The sequence below is a fragment of the Petromyzon marinus genome, chromosome 35 (assembly GCF_048934315.1).
Source record: "Petromyzon marinus isolate PM22_M1 ecotype Great Lakes invasive population chromosome 35, UKy_Petmar_22M1.pri1.0, whole genome shotgun sequence".
In the NCBI taxonomy this organism is placed as follows: Eukaryota; Metazoa; Chordata; class Hyperoartia; order Petromyzontiformes; family Petromyzontidae; genus Petromyzon; species Petromyzon marinus.
This window is the reverse complement of record NC_133701.1, coordinates 2549324-2564012: the sequence shown is the minus strand read 5'-3', so window position 1 is coordinate 2564012 and position 14689 is coordinate 2549324.

The following is a 14689-nucleotide window of genomic DNA, read 5'->3' as shown; positions in this document are numbered from 1 at the left end:
ACTTGCTCCCAAACGCCTGTTAAGGCTACATGATGGGATATTTGTTTGCGCGCGTGCTGTTTTTCGTGTTTTTAGGACGCCTAGAATGCGCGTGGAATTAATCTTTGCGTCCACGTGAATGCGGCCTCGCATTCACATGGATGTCTCAAAAAAGGCATAAACAGCACATACAAAAATGGCTTTACAAAAGGAAAGGACAAAATCAATGAATGGCGGTGATACACGAAGCCCTTTACGCGTGCGCGATGCGCCCGCTCGCGTGTGTGTGTGCAACACACGCGTACGTGTGTATGTGTACGTGTGTATGTGTGTACGTGTGTGTGTGAGCGCGCGCGTGTGTATGTGTGTGTGCGCGTGTGTGTGTGTGCACGTGTGTATGTGTGTGTGCGCGCGTGTGTGTTTGTGCACGTGTGTATGTGTGTGTGCGCGCGTGTGTGTGTGTGTACGTGTGTATGTGTGTGTGCGCGTGTGTGTGTGAGCGTGCGCGTGTGAGCACGCGTGTGTGTGCACGCGCGCGTGTGTATGTGTACGTGTGCATGTGTGTGTGCGCGCGTGTGTGTGTGTACGTGTGTATGTGTGTGCGCGCGTGTGTGTGTGCGCACGCGCGTGTGTATGGACGTGTGTATGGGGAGCGATAGTGTAGCGGTTAGCGCGTTGCGCTATGAACCCGGCGACACGGGTTCGATTCCAACTCACGGCCAACACCCAGTGACGATTATCTGAACCGGTCCCGGGCCTCCCCTAGGTTGACTCAGCCTCAAATGAGTACCTGGTGCGGTGTGTAAACATTGCCACTAGGGAGACAAAGGTGGTCGGGCGTGGTGCTGGCCACCCACCCCCTCGTGTGCCGTTCCGGCCTTCATAGGTGCTCGCTAACAGCACTTTCCCCTACAGTCTGTTAAAGCTATATGGGGGATCATTGTATTGGGGAGCGGTGGTTAGCGCGCTGCGCTATGAACCTGCTTCCGGCCAATACCAGTGACGATTATTTGTTTTCAGCCAATGTAACGTTGAGTTGTGTTTATTATACACGTGGGAGGAAACCGCACCACCCCGGAGAGAACCCAGACACGCGAGGGGACAACACTCTATCCCCGTACAGACATAAACAGTTGGCGAGTTAGTCCACTTGCTTCCTATTGCCTTCCATCTGTTGGCAAACGCGATCTGTGGCCCAAAAGCACTCCTTCCGTTTCTCATCGCCGTGCAGCGATCGGGGAAACCTCCCAGGCGATGCGACGTTGAGATCCCCGGCAGTCAAGAAGATTTCCCCCCCCCCCCAAGCCTGGAGCCTGCGTGCGCGTGCAGGGTGGAAGCCGCGCGCTAACACCGCCGGCTTCTCGTGCCTCTGCGTGTTCACCACGGGCACGGCGTGTTCGAGAGGGCCAGCGGCGTCTGTCGATAGCCCCCCTCCCCCCCGTTTGTCATCTCGCCGCTCCGACCGCCGGACAGAAATGAGCCCCCTTCACATTGAGCCATGAGTTCGACATTTCACAGCAGCGACCGGGCGCTTGCTAGCCGGGCTCGCTCCTTGGCCGGGCTTGCTAGACCTGACGAGACCGCGCGCATTCAGGATGGCCCGTGCCAGGTCTCGTCTACTGCAGGCCTACCCATGGGAGTTTATTTGACCATACTTCACCATGATGGTCAACGCTGAAGGGTGGTCTAGTGGGTGGGTGGCGGTGTGGGGGAGCGTGATTTGAACTTAGATCGCCGCGTGTGTTTTATTGCACAGTGCGCAAACGAGTGACCCACCGCTCCACCCCTCTGACGATCGTCGCAAAAAAAAACATTCCCCATCGCCCTTGTCACTGAGCGGCATCTCCTGGCCGCGTTTGCCCCTTTCGAGCGCGAAGATATATTGTCCGAAAACACATTGGGGTTGTGAAGGTGGGAGGAACGGGGGGGGGGGGGGGGTCGGTGTGGGTTGGGGGGATGGGGGGCAGGAGGGGGGTTGTGTGTGTGTGGGGGGTGCACCAAGTTTATTATCGCGGAGAGGGGCGTTGGCAGTGTCACGTGTGTAGCCGGGGCGAGTCTTCACGGCCGCGTTATCGGCACAGTCTAATGAGGTTCTGCAAAATTTACCTGTTCCTTAACAGTTCATATTGCTTATCGATCCCACAGAGGCAGCCAGAAAGGACCTAAAATCAGCTGGAAAGCAACTGGGTATGGATTTTGTCTTCGTGCGACCGATCTGTGGGGAAATAAGTGACGGAATAATTTGCATCCGAAAGTAAATTTACTGACAAATCTGTAAAAACCCCGCAAATGGACTTAAGGAGAGCGGAGCAATGGGCGGCTCAGGGGTAATGGAGCGATCCCAAATCTGCTGAAATTTGGAGAAGCCGTGTCACGGGCTGTTAATTTTGTAAGTGCGCGTGGGAGCGCTACTAATGAAGCCCGTAGCGCGAGTCTGAGGGATCGAGGCAAGAGACGCAGATGGGCTGGATGGGGGGGGGGGGTCATTGCCCCCCCCCCAATACCCAAATAGCGGTGGCCCTGTGGTTAGCGCATCGCGCTAAGAACCCGCCAGGATTACCGCGCACCCACCACCTTCAAATTAAATTGTATTCTTGGCCACGGCTAACCTCAGTGGTGAATGACAGGTGAACGGGTCCTGTTTCCCTTTTTCTTTAAGATTTTAAGCCCCATGACCAACATGGCGTGGGGTGTTCTTCATCCAGCGTGCGCGTCGCTCCCCCCGTATCCACGCGGCCCCTGTGCTCCCCCCGTATCCACATGGGTCCAGCGCTCCCTCCTTCTCCCCCGTATCTACGCGGCTCCTGAACTTCCCCCAATCCACCTGCGCCCGTGCGCTCCCCACGTATCAACGCGGGCCCTGCGCTCCCCTCGTATCCGTCGTAATTATCACGACAACGCGCCTCATCCCCTTTTCATTTTCGCGCTCATGCAATATTGAGGAGGGTTCCTCAGTGTCCGTTCCCGTGCGTGTGCCGCTCCACGGGTCGATAATTCCTCGTCCACATTGAACCCGCGGCCCGCGCCGGCGGCAGATAACAACAGGGAGCGCGCCCGCATTGAAGGGGGTCAGCCTGGCCCCCCTTTGTGCCCCCCCTACCCACCACCCACCTCTCCACGCCTCCAGTAACGCGGCGGTGGCATGGCCCGGCGGTTGGTAGCGCGTTCGTCGTTTGTTGCGGAGGTTCGCGGTCGGAATCCGTAAGGCGGCCCTGGTTAACTCCGTGGTGGGGAATAAGGACAATAAGATAAACTACGCGACGTCTCGTTCGCATCGGACGTTCAATATCCCGTGACGTCGTTCGAAGACGCGTTGCCGGCGTCATGGTCCAAATCAAATAAAAATAAAAAAATCCTCGCAAATTACTGAACGCGTAGCAATCGTCGCCCTCTACTGCGACACCGAGCAGGACCCTCCCGAACAAGAGGCGAGACTCGGGCTCTCCTCGGTAAACAAGCGCAATCCTAACAATCGCAATCACCATAATAATAATAACGTAAACAAACTAGAGTCGTCCACCTTTTCATTTGGCTCCAGCTCCCCTCTCCATTCGTTAAAACAATTGCGAGGTTCAGGATGATGGCTGATCGTCATACACAATGACGCTGTGGAAACCAATGAATGGAACCCGTGCGACAGGAGGTCCTCCAAAGAGATGGAGCCATGAAATCCGTTTGCGTGTAGATGGCGCATCACATAACCTTCATCCAGCAGTGAATTGACCGTGGCTGATGATGATGATGACGACGATAAGGATTTTGAATTTAGAGGGCATCGCTTAAATACATTGGCATCTCCAAGCGTCTTACACCATCTAATCTCAACCATTCAATGGCCCTGCGGATGACTGTAGCCTAGGGGAGACCCCCCCCCCCCCCCCCCAGAGGACACGATTCCTATACGGCACAAAGTGTGAACAGCACGTGGGCACAGTCCGTAAGCGGCGAGGGGCGATGTCGCCACGTGGTTTTCTCCAACGTAGTCGTTGGTGGGTAAAGTTTCTCAAATTCGGTACAAACCAAAAAAACAATTGGGCCCACGACGCCGTGCACGCAGAACGCGTGGCCCCCGCATCGAGGGTGCAGGCGGTGCTATTGCCCCGGGGCACCACGGGTCAGAGGAGCTCGTGCGCTGTGCTCAGAAGCGGGGGGGGGGGGGGGTAATGTAGGGCTCACGCCAGGCCACCCTAGGCTACTGGGGCTGGTGGGTAGGTGGGGGGGGCAAAGATTGACTGCAGCAGGGATGGGAATTGGGGTGGGGTGGGGGGCAGTTGGGGGGAAAGGTGGGGTGAGGCTTGGGGAGGGGGGTCTGGGGGGCCCCGTGTAAAGGCCCTGCTGATATCGGCAACTGTGCTGAGACGTCCCGAGGCGCGCTGTGATGTGATCAAGACGCGCTGCGAATGTCTCTGACCTTTTATTTTAACTGCGCAATTAAAATCTCCTGCCTGCGCTTGTTTGGGGTCCTCGGTAAGAGTGGAGCGGCGTGGTGCGAGGGGTTTCCAGCTGCTACTGACACCGGAGAATATCGCCGTGGAGCTTCGTGTGACTGATCTCAGAAGCTCTGCATCTTCTCCTGCTTGTAGCCCCAGGGCTGGCCCACGGCTCAACTCACAACCCTAAAATTCGGCACGCGACGGGGCCTTTCCTTGAGTATTTGCCCGCTATACACTTTGACGTGATCAGCCGCTGCGTTGAACTACGCATTTGTGGCCAGGTCGTTTTTGAAAACGAGTGATAGAGGAATAGGGTCTCTATGTATGTCTATGGATCTGTGCGGAGGGTCTCTGCATGCCTATGGGTCTCTATGGTAGTCTCCGCGTCTCTATGTTAACTCTGTGGGTCTCCATATCGTATTTCTGTCTAGTTCTCTGCCACAGTGCAGGTCCATGGCTCAAACCGCTGCCTCCCTTTTCTCGCCTTCCTCAGCAGCGGTGTTCCGGTGGCTATCGTCCCAGGGTAAAGGTCACACCCAGGACGACAACGCTGGAAGTCGGGAAGTTCTTGTGTCTGTACGCACGTATGTTGAACTTTTTTCGCACCGTATGTAGCCAACCGTGCTCATCGGAGGCGTCTGCTTCATCGCTGTGGCCATGCGGCGGATGATGTATGCGCAGAGTCTGTCGCGACTCGCTCCCGTCACAAAGTTTGACCGTCACGACCCTCACGCCGTGGCATCCCGTGGCCGTTCGCGAAACCGCCGTTACGCGCAAGGTAGACGACTGGAAACGAATTTCAAGCGCACGAATCGACGTTACTCGATGAGTCGATCATGTACGGTCCCTTGTTTTGGTTATAGTTTGTAAAGTGTGTATGTGTGATGCCCTTGTATGTAGACGCTGTGTCAATTCAAACTCGTGCTGTTGTCTGTGTTTTTTTCGCGAAGCGCGGACGCAGGATCTAGTGGCCGTTTACGGAGTTCCTTTCTTAACTCGTTCTCCCTCTCTCTCTCTCTCGCGTGCACACGCGGCCGGCACGCTCAGTGGGAGTCGGTCGTCTTGCGGCCCTGACGGCTGCGTGACAGCTTCGTCCGTAACTCCACCGCGTCGCAAGTCGGTCGCTCGACATCGTCGCGAGAAATCGTCGAGAAAGGAGAGAGACGCGGCGATGACGGAGACGGCCCAGCACGGCTGCAGGGAACGGCCCGCCAGGAGGAGAATTACCGAGCTGTGGCTACTCGTCCAGAAATCCAATAGCCAAGCAGTTAGTGTGTTTACAAATATTTAATCACCGCAAACCGCTCACCCCTGACACCCAGCCCAGGCCGGCGTGCTCACCTCGGCCCACATTAGCACACCACCACCAGCACCACCACCAACAGCACCACCACCTTTGATTGGCGGCGCCGTTATTTGGAGGGAATGTCAGGGCCCAAACCCACCCGTGCCGCCCCCCTCGAGTCCCGATCGATGAAGTTGCGGCCAGACCTCGGTCCCTCCCTCCCTCCCCAGGGGCCCTGCTCCGTCATCGCGTTCGCGGGGGCCCTCCCGCGAGCAGGCAGGGACGAGAAGGGGGTGGAGGATGAGGTTAGTGGCGGGGGTGGGTTGGTGGTGCGCCGATCGATGGGTCCCCACCCAAGGGGGGAACGGGGCCACGGCCCCTCGGTTTAAACGGTTAGCGGCATGCCTGCCATCCGCGCGTCCCATCAATTGATTAAATCAGACGCGATTCATCTCGCTAAAATTGAGCCCCTTGGCTGAAGAGAGAGAGAGAGAGCGGGGGGGGGGGGGGGGGGGAGAGAAAAAGAAAAAAAGACAAGCGTGCTCCCGTCCCCCTGCCTCTATCTGCGTTCATAACGTGTGACCGCGTGCGTTGTGCGGTCACTGCCCGGGGGCCGGTTGTGTTAAGTGAGGTCCTCCTCTTGTGATGCCCGGGGACTTCCCCGCACCCCGCGACCCCCCATCCACGCCCCACCCAAGGGTGGAGGATGAGGATTATTAAACACGTGGGACCACGGAGGCTGCCAGTCCCCCCCGAGACGACGCTAGGCCATTGGCAGCCCCGCAGGCTCGCGTTTGGCAGTGAGTGGATGTCAAACTCAGGAGAAGAGCCCCTTCATTGAAGATAGTGGATTTCAAAAGCGTGACTGGTTGGTTGGGTTCGTGACTGGTGGGTTGGGGGTCATTGATTGGTGCTCATTTCAGCCGGAGTGTGCTTTGCAAAAAGTATGCCAAATAAAAAATACAAATCCCATAATCAAGGCCGCAGTTTTAAAATCAATATATGGCACGGGAGACTCACTCGGTTCAATTTTTATGTTAATTATTATTAATGAAACCGTGCTTTAAGAATGTTTAGTCTGAATGAACGTGAGTCAGCACTGTCACTGTCTTGCCCCTGTCACCCAGGGGCAATGTGTCACTGTCCCTGGTACGTGTCTGGCTGGGTTTGCTGAAGATAGGGGTGCCACGGTGGCGAGATGTTATATCCCTCGCCTGGTATGCAGGAGGTCGTGGGTTCGATTCTTAGTTGCGTGTTCTCCCTGTGGTCGCATACATTTTTTGCCGGGTTCTGGTTTTCCTTCCGCATTTAGAAATGTGCGTTTGGGGTTTTTGGCTGCTTTACATTTCCACATGAAAAGCCACTTCAGATATAATTTGTGACCAGGTCGCTTATGAAAAAGGGCTAATATGGGATATACCTGGTAAAGTAAATAAAACATAGCAAAAACATTGTTGGGTCTCGCTGGCTTCCGGCAGGGGTCTCACTGTGTTTTTTTTCTGACCTCTGGTTGAGCGTGAATGAGTCTGGGCCTGGTTGAATTTAGATGGCCTCTGTCTGGGGCTGTATGGCCCTTGCCTAGGTTTTCCGAGACCTTGGCTGCATCTGCTTGGGTCTGGCCGGGTTTGGTTGGATTCCGCTGGGTTTGGCTCAGTCTGTGCGAGTCTGTTTTTTACTGGGTTTGGATGGCTGTGCTCCTCTCCCTGGGTCTGGCTGGGATTGCCTGAGTCTCGTTCTGCCTCGCTGGGTCTCGATGTTTTTTGTCAGCGTTTTGGCTGCATGAGGTTGAGCTTGGCTGGATTTGGCTGGCGTGCTGCTTCTGTTTGCTGAATCTGTCCGGTCCGCTGGCTGCTGCCGGGCGGTTGAGGAACAGCGTCGCAGCGTCCCCGGGGCATCTTTTTTGGCTCCGGCGCGAGTTAAGCCACAGAACGGCGCGCCGTCACAATTGATGCTTCATTTGCCAGCGCTGCTCCTGAGTGATGAGCGCTCCCAGATGGCAGAGAGACGGCGGCGGCCGCCCCGCTCGGCCACGGCGAACGGCGCCGCCGCCGTCTTCGGGGATCGGCGTGTCGGGAGCGGGCGGTGTTTGGGGGGGGGGGGGGGCGGGGGTCGGTGGGGGGGGGGATCCGCAAATAAATCTTCATTACGAGCGGCCCCGGCGGGCACCGGGCCGACACCACCGCCTCTACGCCCTCTCGGAAAGGGCCGCTGCTCTTGACGCGTCTCGTGAAATGTGGGGCGCGATGAGGCGTTGCTGGCACCTTTTATTGTTTTATTTTATGTAAAAACCAGCGGCCGGGAAGTGGTGGAATGGTACCGACAAATATTTATTCTCCTCGGAGGTGGGAGTTTTTTTATTATTATTCTATTTTATTATTGCGGTTTGGTGACAGCTTTAAGTGTTCCGCGCGGTGCCGCGGAGGGGCCCCGAGCGACGATCGCACGACCACGGATCGGACGTGCGCGTTGCGCGGACGTCGGGTCCATTGCCGCGGCGCTTGCGTTAATTGGCGTGCAATCACGGGCCACCTCCGTGGGGGTTGTTGTTGTTCTTGATGTTGTTGTTTTTAGGATGAGAAGAAGTGGACCGTGCAACATCGGTCAGTAGCGGGGCGTGCTGTCGCGTCCCAGCCGTAGCGCCGCGTTCACGGCCCCATCCCGCCCGAGCCGTGGCGGTGTTTTCTTGCCCTGCGCGTTGCCGTCTACGATGCGACGATTGCCCCGCACACCGTCTCGGGATGTCTTTAAGAGTATTTAGAGGCTGTATAAATTCTAATTATTTAGCTTTATTATAGTAGCGAGGAAGGAGGGGGTGGCAGGGCGTGGCACCGCGGTTGAATTGAGAGTGACCGTGCCGTGGGAATGCGGCGAAGTGCCGCAATGTGGTGACACGTTGGGCCGGGGGTGGGGGCAGTGTGGGAGGTGGAGGGGGGGGGCTCTCACCAGGGACTCACGGCATCTGTGAAACAAACAAAGACACAAACTTTTCCCCCCGTTGCATTCCGGGAGAGGCTGATAAACAAAACGGTCGCCTCCGTCCACCCCTCCACATCGAGTGAATGCGACTGCGCTCCTGAGTCACCCACACCACCACCACAACTACCACCACAACCAGCACCACCCGCGGTTTACAGCGCTGTCGTCTGTTATTCACTCGGGAGAGAGCCACGTGGGGGGGGGGGGGTGAAAGACTCCACTCGTGAACGGTCCCCGCTTTGAGATGCAAGGAGGGGGTGGTGGGTGGGGGAAGCGGAGCACCTCGAGAGAAAAGCACGACACGTGCGAGTGGAACAACGCGCTGAGGTCCGCGCGCTCGGGTTCACGAGCCCACTACTGCCTCTGCCATCTCTAGGCAACTTCGCGCCCCCCCCCTCCGCCTCCAAAGCGTTCTATCATGGGCGTAGTCCCACCACCAGCCCCAAAATTGTCAATAGAGCGATTTTATAACGAACTAAACCCAATTATAAAATACGAACGACTGAAATAAGGAGCAGCTTAACTTACAACAACAAGAATAATAATAACAACAGCAGCAGGTGTTATGCTGCCACTTATCAAGAAAGGACGATGTTGACATTTGTTGCCGACCGGCCTTCAGAGCTCGTTGGAGTTTACAGAGGGCGCCTCCGTAATGTGGCGGGGGTTGAGCCACGTGCCGCGACGACTCCACCGACCTGCCACGAGTCATCAGCGATCGCCATCGCGATCGGTGGTGGGAGCCCTAAATCTCATCCACTGCACAAGCCATGGCGGTGGATGCGGATTCCTCCAAGTGGCGTGCGACTGTGGCCACCCAGGACAGCACGTGCGGCATGGAACGACGCAGGACAGCACGTGCGGCATGGAACGACGCAGGACTGCACGTGCGTCATGGAACGACGCAGGACAGCACGTGCGGCATGGAACGACGCGATGCCCGATCCACGAATGCGACGGAGACATCGCAGCGACGCACTCCGCTCCTCCCGACGCGGTCGTCTGGCGCGACCACCTGAATGTGCAATTGCAAGTCGTTGTTCTGCATCTACATCAGCAGCCGTACGGAAGAAGAAGAAGAAGGAGGAGGGGTGAGAGAATCACAGCCCGGCCCGCGACTTCAGTTGACGCTGCCCGCGGCTTGCCTGAAGCCAGGCCCACCGCTTCGATGTGGCCCTACTCACGACGCTTACCTGTCGCTTCAAGCATAATGGCCGCACTAATCGGGTACTGGAAGGGGAGATTATTTTTAGCTGTTAGCAGAGTGCGCTTAGCCACGTTGAACCACTTGCAAGGGCCTCTTGCAGTGGCTGAAGCGTTGATTATGTGGCCCCCTCTAAATGTCTTGAAAGGACGAATCGCCCCTCAGCACGGAAGAAGTCCCCCCACCTGTGACGTGACCACCAGGATAAGCGCACCGAACGTATCACTGAACGGGTTAATAATTGAAACAAAGGAAATCTGCGTGCTGCGGTTGACGTCTCTGAGTCTCGTCGGCACGGCGTGTCAGGCACGTGACAACAACAACCACGGCCGGGGCTGTCTGCGGCTGCAGGACAACGACGCCGCGTCCCTCTCCGCAAACACCGCCGAGGCCCCAAACCCCGCCGTGGAGCGGTCTGCCGAGGCGCGCCCCGCACGGCCCCAAAGGCGACTGTCGCTGTCGCGGGGGGAGGGGAGAGGCGATGCGGTGGCACGGACCGTCGCGTCGGTAGTGGGACGAGCGGGCGAGAGGGCGAGCGGGCGGCCAAGCGGGCGGGTGGGCGGCCGAGCGAGAGGGCGAGAGGACGGGCGAGCGAGCGAGCGGACGGGCGGGCGAGAGGGCGAGCGGGCGAGCGGGCGGCCAAGCGGGCGGCCGAGCGAGAGGGCGAGAGGGCGGGCGGGCGAGCGAGCGGGCGGGCGAGAGGGCGAGCGGGCGAGCGGGCGGCCAAGCGGGCGGCCGAGCGAGAGGGCGAGAGGGCGGGCGGGCGAGCGAGCGGGCGGGCGAGAGGGCGGGCGGCCAGCTGGCCCGGGGGGCGGGCGGGCAGGGGAGGCACACGAGCTGCGGGGAGGCGGCCCCCTCGCAAAGTGTGATGTATGCGAGTCGGAGCACGGGGCGGACAATGAGCAATGGGAATCGAGAGGAACGCAGAGGCGCACGGATGTTGAAGCAAGCAGCATCTGCCTCTCTTCCTCCCCTCCATCCCTAACTCCCCCACCACCCACCGTTTTAACATCTCTACATTGTTTTTTTATTATTTAGTTAGGTGTTGTCACTTGGAAAATTAATGTTCATTTTATAGAGCTATGTTACACGAAACACTGTAAATTAATAAAGAACACTGTCTTAAAAAAATGTTTGTGTAGTTGAAATTTGTAAAAATGACACGAATTTATTTCTTTATTTCGCTATGCTGTGAGCGTGTGACTGCTGGCGGACTAATTATTATGAATGCCTCAACAGCAGTTTGCTCAATATGCCATATCTTGCGTAATAAACTGCGCCACAGCGTTTGCTTTACCAATTGTGAACACGCGTGTGCCGCCCCACCACTACGCTGGGGCTTTTAGTAATTTCCTTTAATGAGCAAACCAGCGGAAATGAATAATGTTCGTATAATTAACGCTCGCAAATAGATGGTGCAACTTCACAACATGTTTTTGATTGTTGTTGTCCCACCAACCCGCCAGCCCCCCCACCCCCTCCTCCCGCGGAACATATTTACACCACTTTTCAGAATCAGAATATTTATACTGGAGGAATCCGATGAGCTATAAAGCTCTTTTTCGCAGATGTCCGAGGTGTGGGGGGGGGGGTCCATAACGTTACAAAATCAAACAATAAAAACACGATATGAGTGCAAAGTATAGGAGCAAATCACGAAAAAAAATACACAAATTTATTATTTTATTTTACCAGGTGTACAGCTCACCGAGCTATTAGCTTATTTTCCAGAAGCGACTTGGCTACAAATGATAGCTCAACGAAGTTGTTTAGCATGTGGACATTTATTGCAGCTAAATAATCTGAGTAATCACAACGCTTGTTTCTAAATGTGGATCGGAACAATCGGAGGACGCAGCGGAATAAACAACAAATCCACGTTTAGTCATTCACACCGTCAGCTGGCACAGGGATGACGCTCAACTTAGGAGTCTGACTTTGTTGCTTTCGTCCAGGAATATCGAATATTAGTGACGAATTACAGAGTTGTTCGGTGCAACAAAACCGCTCTGGGTGATGTAATTCAGGCACGGGTTTCGCCCGAGTGGATTAGCGTCTATTAGCTCGTCACGTTCTGCTCGAAACGAAACCTCGCGCCTGTTCGCAGTTCCTCGTCAAGGAGCGACAACCATCATCACGCGAACTCCCCCAGTCATTCGCGCAGCAGCAGCAGCTTTTGGCTGCTGGCCATCGAACAAACGACGATCACCGCATCGCGCACTTTCAGATGCTCTTCCGCGGCCGTCTGGAACACTCTTCCTTCCAATATTCGGTAGTCACTTTTAAAAATAAATTGAAAACTCATTTCTTCAGAACTGCTTTTTGTGTTTCAGTTTGCTGACCTTTCCCCGCACCTCCTAATAGCACGGTTTGCTACGTACGGTAAGAAAGAAGTTAACCATACATACAAACATTAACTCGGCCAGTGTACTCGAAGAAGTGAAAACATCCCAAAAAACAAAATCCGCAACCTCCCCCTCGAGGCGATGCAGCGCGAAGGCTGTCGTTCACGTGAGGTTCTCCCCGTTTCACAATGACGGATAGAAGTTGTAAACGATGACCCAAGAAGGGTTAGGCGCTATAAAATGTTCACCCCTATGTAGTTCAGTAACGAGACGAATATTGACCGGAAGTTTTTTTTTTCAATTTCAAAGCCCCCTAAAAGTCGGAGGCCCTGCAGAACTGAACAAACAATTCAGTGCGCGGTTTTCTTGCTAAAAAAGGCATCATTATTATTTGTGTAATAATAATAGCAACAGCGTGATCATGTTGCCCAAGCATACGCTCCACGTGGAACGCACGGGGGACAGAAGCGCTTGTGAAATGTGACACGGGCGCGGTTGTGTTTTCACGTGCGGGGATCGAGGGAGGTGGGGGTCGGTGGGTGACCTGTGGGGTCACGGGGGGGGGGGGGGGTGAGGACGCGATGCAGTGCGCGAACCTGACATTGGTGACGCTCGTGGTAAGTTCACTCGCCGCCGTCCTCCTCTCCGGAACCTGAGAGTTCAGAATTCCGCGAAGCTCTCCGAGAATCACGCCGTGCCGAGGGCAGATCAATTGTGGTGGCACGCGTGAGAAAACTTGCGAATGCGTGCTACTCTTAAGGATGTAGATTGGTCAGCACGCAGGTGCGAGCAGGCGTGAGGAGTAAATGTGAGTGAGTGTATGCCGGTGTGTTCAGGTGCGAGTGGGCGTGAACAGGAGTGGATGGGTGTGTGTGTGTGTGCGTAAGTGGTCGACTCAGCCTCAAATGAGAACCTGGTGCGGTGTGTGTAAACATCATCCCCGGGGAGACAAAGGTGGTCGTGCGTGGTGCTAGCCACCCACCTCCCTGTGTGCCGTGGCGGCTGCGCATAGGTGCTCGCTAACAGCACTTGCCCCAACAGTCTGTAAAGGCTATTCGGGGGATCGTTGTCTTTGCGTGCAAGTGTACGCGCGTCTAACCCTGACGCGCGTGCGTTTTTCGGCGTGATAAAGTCGCGAGCGCCCGTGTGCAGGTGTAGGCAGGTGCGTTGCGGTGAGTGGGCACGTGCAGACGTGAGCACGTGTGCCCAGCAGTCAGGCGACGCCCGGTGACGCGGCCGCGCTCAGACGCCCTTTAACTCCAAACGGAGTTTGTAATTGCATTGTATTGACGGGTCTGCGCGCGCGCTCCACGCTCCGCCGGTGCATGCAGTAGCTCTAAAACCAATCACATCCGTCCTTGCCACCGGCCTCCGATCACCGCAAGGAGAAGAACCGCGCACGAAACACATTCGCCCCGTGCACGCCACCAAGCCGCGCGTCCCGCGAAGGGGGAGCAGCCGCCCGGGCTGCCGCGCGCCCGCAAACGATGACGGTGACGGAGTTTGTCCCTCGGGGGCGGCAAACTGGAGCGGTGGCAAGTGGGCGCGTGCCACAGGCGCAAACAGAAGAAAAACTTCGCATATGGCGGGGCATATTGCGGGAAGCGAGAAAGTCACGACGAGGCATCTATTAATTACAGGAATTTATGAAACGGGCAATAGCAAAAACACCAACAAATTAAATTAAAGCGACGCGAGCGAACGTGACGAAATGAATCTCATTCCGACGTCGGCTTCTCGTTGTTTATTTCACTGTCGGCCACCGCCTCCGCCGCCACGGCCACCGCCTGCGCCGCCACGCGTCTCCTTCCACGCTCGCAGCTGTCATCGCCGACAGGCGGCAGCTGGGAGATGTCACGGCCGCGATTGATTTATCGGGAGCTCCGTGCACTTTATCCGCGCCGCGTGCCGCCGCCTGCCGCGTGATGTATGGGGCTCCGGGAGGGCCCCCCCCCCCCCCGCCCGACGCGAATCGCACACATCTGTCCCGTTACGAATCATACACGGAACGCGAAACGGGGCTCGTAAATAAGGAACCCACGGGTGGCTCACAAGGAAGGCGCCCCCACCCCTCCCCCAACTCGGGGGTGGATTCGCAGAGTTCATGTTTGGTCCCCCCCGCCCCGCACCAGCCCACCCAGAAGACGGGCAAAACAAACCGCGTGTTGGAAGGAGGGCCCATCGCGAGATGTCATTTCGGCGAAATTAATGGACTCCTAATGGCGTGTTGCAGGAGATGCGCGGCGAGCGTCGCAGTCAATTTGGACAAAATAAGTTGAATCCGCCGTGGAAAAGATCGATTCGTCATCTCGCGGCGTGCGGGCTGCTGGGATGTCACGGGGCGATCGCCGCTTCCAAGTGACGCGCCACTCAACGGAGGGGCCCTCTGAGTGGGATCCCATATTTGGGAATAATCTTGAACGAGTTATTATTTATTCGCGCAAAAAAATACAAATCGAAACAAAGT